The sequence below is a fragment of the Podarcis tiliguerta genome (genome assembly GCF_965153285.1).
Source record: "Podarcis tiliguerta genome assembly, chromosome: 11".
NCBI classification, from domain to species: Eukaryota; Metazoa; Chordata; class Lepidosauria; order Squamata; family Lacertidae; genus Podarcis; species Podarcis tiliguerta.
The window spans coordinates 3,432,395-3,439,798 of NC_139544.1; positions in this window are offsets into that span (position 1 = coordinate 3,432,395).

Consider the following 7,404-nt stretch of genomic DNA (forward strand, 5'->3'; position numbering starts at 1 on the left):
TAAGGCTGGGATAGACCCCAGTCTGAAATCCTGGAGACCTGATGCCAATCAGTGTTGATAATGCTAAGCTAGATGGACCAAGGGTCTGACTCAGTTAAGGCAGCTACCCATAGTAATAGAATAGTATATTGTTTGGCTGGATGAAGAGCATTGCTGTGGCCCATGCACTGGTTTGGACTGCAGTGATGTGCTCTATGTGGGGCTTTCCTTACGACTGCTGAGGCCCACACAGGTAGGGCGCAGTGCCCCTTACAGGTCATACACCTGTGCTAAAAGCTCTGAACTGGTTGCTTATGTTCAATAAGGGTTGAGTTCTTGAGAGTGACTTCACTCCATTGCCCAGTAAGGGCATTGATAGCAACAAGTGGAACTAGCTTAGCCTTGCCCTAGCCTCATTGGTTTGTGGTGACAGGGACCAGTAATATGGAAAGCACTCCCTGCTTAAAATGAGAGGCACCATCTGTATTGGGGTTCCCCTGGCTTTTGAAGATGTACCTCTTGTACATGGGCAATCCCTTGATCTCTCCACCTGTCTCCTGTTTTTAATTTTAATGGGATTGTTTTATTGGCTAGTTTAATGGTGGGTGTTCATATTTTAACGCTTATGTGGCTGGTTTGTGTAAGCCACTTAGAAGCCTTTATTAGCATTAGGTAGTATAAAAATTAATTTAGTAATGATTATTGAAGCTGCTGACTTGTGAGCGGCTGGACAGTTTCCTACTGCACAAATATAAGAGGGACATCTATTGCCCCACCCACTACCGCTATGTGGAGCCTGGGAGGTTGATCTTGAAGGAATGCAGCCTCTGGGCTGAAAAAGGTTTCCCACACTTGACGCAGATGCACCAAAGAAGGCCTGCAGCAATAAGGTACTTTTGACATCACTGCTCACCTGCACGGAAGTTACTGAGAAGGGATCTGATATCTTCAGCCAGCATGAAACTGCTGTGTGACTCAACCAGTAGTGTTACTGGTCTCCATTTTGCAAGATCAGTGTGCCTTTGAAGTTAGTAAAGACCCACCCAAGAATATTCCATGAGCTGAGGTTTTCAGTTTCTGCTGCCTTAATAAAGTTAATTCTCTTCAGGCAGACTTTTCAATTTGTCTTAATTTTTATACTGAAATGTTATTTTTATTTATCTTTCATATCTTTTTGTGATTTATTGTTATTTGTTTTATTTCATTTATGATCATTTTAGGTTGCAAGCCTAAGCTCGTTTACCTGGGAGTAAGCCTTTGTCCTGGGCCTGTTGTAGTTCAATGTCTTTATAATGTCTTGGATGAAGGAATTGAGGGGATGTTCATCAAATTTGCAGATGACATCATGGTGTTCAGTGGTGCCTATTTCCAAGTACACGTAAATATGGACAGGATTGAATAATTGAATGTTGTTAGCTGCCTTGAGTGCTATTCTGTAGTGGAAAGGTAGGGTATAAATTATTTTAATCCATAAATAAAGTACACAGGGGGGAAATGTTAACAATGGAGCCAAAAAGCTGTGAAATGTAAGGGCTTATCCATCTTTGAGCATCATTTAGTTGTTAATCCACTTTTCCACCCGTTGAATGACACTGACGTAGTCCACACCCACTTGTATTTCAGTTTGTATATGGGGAAGAACATTGGTCTTTCCCATTCATATCAATGGGTGTTGCCTTTTGTGTTTGTCCTTGTCAGGGAAAAAGGTGGGGCCAGTTTAAGTTTGTTTAAGTTTGTGGGTTAACTTTTCTATACATTTCCCATACATTTTTGTACTAGTGGTCTATATTCACTCTTGATAGGTCTTTCCAGTAGCTAGCTATGATGCCTCTAGCTGCTTAGAGTGACTTTGAGTTCCTTGTCATGTGAATGTGCATCCTTGTCTTGGAATGTATTTAATAGGGCTAATTCTGGAGTTGCTTCTACTACTTGTTTTGTTATTTTGCAGATTTCCTGCAGCACTGATTAAATTTGGGGGCATTCCCACCACATATGGAGGTATGTGCCAGTGGAGCTGCAGCCTCTTCAGCATTTTTCCTGGGTGACATCATGCTTTCTTGACCTCTATAACTTATGTTTTTCATACACACACTTGAAACTGTGATGTAAATAACAGCAACTTGCATGGAAGAAAAGTTTGTGTGTGTGCATACACAGTCTTGTTTTGAGGAAATAAGACTTGATGCTGCAAAGAATTAAGATGATATAAATAGGCAGAAATTAGGAAGGAAGAAGACATGAGAAAGGATGCAATCATGGAGGGAGGATTTGGAATGATGAGAGGAAGACAGAGCAGATTTTAAATGAATGAGGTGTTAGCTGGAGGGAGACTTTTCTTTAGAGGAGGCAGATATGCATGAAGGGGGAAGAGGAAAGGAGGGAGGATGTGGCTGGAGGGAGTCAAGGAAATGGATGGATAGCAATGATTCCAAACAATGGAGGAGAAAACCAGAAAAGAATATGCCAATGGAAAGGAGGTCAGATGAGGGGCCAGATTGTTAGTCACACCTCTGAACTGTGGTGAATGTGTGTGTGCTTATCAGCATCTTGCACTGTTCCCTAAAGTGATGCCTCCTACAGCTGCAATCCTCTCCTGGCTGGTACTGAGCCAGCCCAACAGCTGAGTGACAGCAAACTGGTCAGAGCTTACCTCCTTCAGCTGGACTAGAAGGAACCAGGGCAGAACTGATAGTCTAGAAGCACTGATAGTGAAGAGACTCTGACACCATCAAGTTTTCACCACAACACACACGTAACTGGCTGTAAAGTAACATAACATTGTAGGTACAGTGGTACCTTGGGTTAAGTACTTAATTCGTTCCGGAGGTCCGTTCTTAACCTGAAACTTTTCTTAACCTGAAGCACCACTTTAGCTAATGGGGCCTCCTGCTGCTGCTGCGCTGCCGGACAGAATTTCTGTTCTCATCCTGAAGCAAAGTTCTTAATCTGAGGTACTATTTCTGGGTTAGTGGAGTCTGTAACCTGAAGCGTATGTAATCTGAAGCGTATGTAACCCAAGGTACCACTGTAATAAAACTGTGATTTAATCGTCATATCAAAAAATTGCAAATCACAGTTCCTGACGGCACTAACATATCATATTACTATTAACCTTCTACATGTATTATTGTCGCGAAGTCCAAAGATTGTCAAGTCAAGCATTGGCAACAGGAACTGTACATTGTAATAATTGAACGTGACAATCTTTGGACTTGACGATCCTTGGACTTTACGACAATAATACATATAGAAGGTTAATAGTAATATGATATGTTATTGCCATCAGGAACAGTGCTTTGCAATATTTTTATATGACGATTAAATCACAGTTTTATTACATATAATGCTATGTTACTTTACAGCCAGTTACATCTGTGTTGTGGTGTTCTAAACATGATTTACGTAATGAGGCAATTGTGTGTGTTGACCATCAAGTTTTCAGCGAGATCTAAGTTGCTCATTGAAAGCAGAAACCTAACGTAATCCAGTGAAAAAAGATACCTCCTCTGACAATGTGTGTAGCTAGTGCTTTTTTTCTGGGGGGATGCAGTGGTACGCACACCCCTAAACCCCTATGCCCCTAAATGTATACCCCTATGCATACCCCTGTGAATCTAAGTTTGGCCTCATTGAGGGGCAGTATTTCAATATGAGTAGAAAAAAGAGAGTACCTCTAAACATTTTTTTAAAAGAAAAAAAGCACTGTGTGTAGCCCTGGGGAAATCAGCCTTGGCCCTAATTCCACATTAGCATTCTGTCATGCAAGTGTGGTCGCCTCCTTTATCCATGCATCAAAATGTGGGGTTTTTTCTGAGCACACACTCTGTTTTGAACTGAAGAGGAAGAGGAAGCAAGTGGGGGAAGGGACTGCTGCAAGTGAGAGAGAACTGAGGCCGGGTGAGGTGAATCAGTGGCAGCAGTGAGGGAGAGAGGCAAGTCAAGGGGAGGAGGGATATGCAGCAGAGGTGACTGAGCCAACTTTCTTTTAACTACTCTGCAGCTCAGTCATGGGCGTAGCTGAGGGGAGGCGGGGGGCAGCTGCCCCCCCCCAAATAAATCAAAATCAATACAAATCTGAGGTTCTGATCCCCCCTAACAAAAGGCTCCCCTCACCACAAAAATCCCGGCTACACCTTGATCTAAGTTATGCCTCAGTTTGATTAGGCTGTCTGTGTGTGAGCAACATGGGAGTCATTAAGCACTGAGGTTAAAGGGGACATAATCAAGGTCTCAAAGATTGAAGCAAGGGTGCCTTGGGCTGCCATCAGATCCACAACTCGCATAACTTTCCAGTGGTGACCAAAGAGAGTTTTAATGCAACCCTTCTATTTCTCTGCATCTAGTTTTTCCAGGAAGTAAGCATTTAACCCACAGGCAAGGGACTATACTATTGGCAACTGTTGACCCAAACAGAAAGCAAGCCAGGTTAAACAGACTTGCAGAGCCAGAAAGCATATTTGTGTAATGTAATGTCCTGCAACTCTTAAAGCTCACATTCATTTCTGAAATTCTCCTGCATAATTAATGATAGATGCATTACAGGAAATTCCAGTGCTTAAAGAACTGGCTCACTTTCTTTAACTTGATGGAATTTCTCTAGGCAAGTTTTTAGGGCACAATCCTTTAATCAGGATGTGCCGGCAGAGGACCTGCAGGCCATATGGCAGAAGCTCCCTGCTATGCTGGCAAAGTTGGCATTACTAATGCTGGCACAAGAACTATCCTTGTGTGTCTGTGTCACCAACACAAACGTGCCAGTGTAGCAACCAAAATGGGACACAGATGTGTACAGGACATAGAAGGAGCAGACTGATGCTAAATGCTATACACTTCAGACCCCATCCATGTCCTTAACATTAAGATGTCTATAGAGCGGGCATAAGGAAAAGTTCACCTATTGAGCTCAGTGGTGAGGGGGAAAACAGCAAAATGAAAACCTCTTACTGCTTTGCCCACAAAACAACTTATAAAATTTGGTATAGCTCTGTACCCAGTCAGAGTACACCAACACCTGGATATAAAGAGACACATATCAGATGGTAAGATGTGCTCCCTGGGGCTATAATCACTCTGGCCTCATGTCACACTTAAAACACACAAGGGGGTTCTTTGGTGAAGGAGAATTGTGGAGAAGGGGCCCTCTGCCTTCAGCACACACCTGCACCAGACATTTAAAGCACTGTTATACAATTTGTTATATCATAGTCTAAAGTATCCTTGGAACTGCAGTTTGTTTGGGGTGCTGAAAATTGTTGGGAAATCCCCTTCCCTTCACAGTACTATGTTTCCCAGAATGAATTAATCCCTCATGGTCTGTCTGGTGACATCAGGGGATTGATCGTGGGTGGAAATGGTTCCCCACCCCAGGTTTAGTATTACAGTACAAGCTACAGCAAGCCTTGGACTCTCTCCCTCCCTCCCTCCTCCTTCTCTGATGCAGCCAGAAGCCACACATCAGAGTGTCCCAAAATACACCAGTCATTGTGTTGCCTTCAGCAACCAAGTGACCACAACTTAGAAGCATAAACTAGAAGTAGGGCCATCACCATTTTTTAGATCAACTTTAACAGACAGAAGCTTTCCATATCTCCCATCTCCATGCTATTAAAAAATTGTCCCTGTTGTCTTTACCCCTATCATGCAGTTGTATATAAAAAGGAGCCCTGAAAAAATAAAGGCATGACTACCATCCCAAGAAAACATTGCAGTAAAGGCTAAAAGCATAAGCCAGGGACGTGGATGCAACTCCTTGTAGGTGACTTTTGGGGGAGAGGGAGAAGCATGGGTTGCATGCCAGTGGTGGTCCAGACCAATGCAAAAGTGTGGGGGGCCATCTCTCATAATGACCCCCCACCTGCACACCCACACACAGACATTCATGCACACAGAAGCAGCTGGCACAGTGGGGTGCTTCTGCAGTCACCCTCCCAACACCAGAATGACTGCTGCTAACCTGGACAGTGAGTGGGTGCTGCTGCATGGGTGTGCTGGCAAGAGTGCCCGGGTGGCTCCCCTGGGGTGCCACCCTGACCTTGCCACCACCCTGTCCCACCCCTGTAAGTAGCAGCAACGCTGGTGCCAGGATGGCAACTCTGCGGCATTGCCCCAGTGGTCCTGCATACACATTTTCTCACAAATACAGAGTTACACAACTCTGGATCCAAGCTATCCTGTTTTTCCTTGCCAAATTAGATGGTTAAATAGATTTTCCTGCCACCCTTTAGACAGGAAAAGCTCTCCACACAATATTTTTGTGCAGCAGTGGCCAAACCAACTCAAGCTGCATCCTGATACTGAAAAATTCTGGGAAGTGTTTCACATAAAGCATTTCCAGTATGATATTCACTTGGAATGATCTCAGTAGGTTGGGGAAGCTTTCACTATCATTATGTCTGTGAGAAACATACCTACAGTAGGTCAATTGGTTCAGGTCACTGAACTAAAAGTAAAGGTATTTTATTCATGAACTCTGTGCATACTAAACATTTCTCAACTGTTCAGCTTCCCAGGGCATTTTGTATGGTACAGGAAGCTAAGCTTGAGGTCCTCTTGGACTACAATTCCCATCATCCCTGCTATTGGTTCTGCTGCCTGGGGCTGATGGTAGTTGGAGTTCATCAGCATCTGGAGGGCTGCAGGTTCCCTGCTGTACAGTGATGGTGCTATTATAATAAGAGCAAATACTGGTAGTTTATGGACTTCTTTTTTTATCACTATTGCCTGCAGCTGAATCCTGAGAATTGACGTGACCTGGGATAGCACTCCTGCCAACAGACCAGGTCCATAGCTTGCTGGCACTCCTTGCTTTCAAATTTCAGTGGTGCCCTGTGTGACGCCAAAATTAGGCAACCCCTGCCTCTTGTCTTCTGTTCCAACTCATTGTTGTGCCACCCCCTGGGGTGCCCTCTGGGCCCAGTGCAGGAGAACCAGTTGTGCTTTCCTAAATCTGCCTCTACTTCTTGATTCTGTTGCTGGGGGCCCAAGTGTCTTAGTGGCAAGAATTACCTTTGCCTGCCTCCTGCTGGTTCACCAGCTAGTTGTTCCTGGACTGGGGCAGCTTCACGGTAGGTAAAGCGACCCCTGACCATTAGGTCCAGTCGTGACCGACTCTGGGGTTGTGGCGCTCATCTTGCTTTATTGGCCGAGGGAGTCGGCGTACAGCTTCCGGGTCATGTGGCCAGCATGACTAAGCCGCTTCTGGCGAACCAGAGCAGCGCACGGAAATGCCGTTTACCTTCCCGCTGGAGCAGTACCTATTTATCTACTTGCACTTTGACGTGCTTTCAAACTGCTAGATTGGCAGGAGTTGGGACCGAGCAACGGGAGCTCACTCCATCGCGGGATTCGAACCGCTGACCTTCTGATCGGCAAGTCCTAGGCTCAGTGGTTTAACCCACAGCGCCACCCACGTCCCTCAGTTACTCA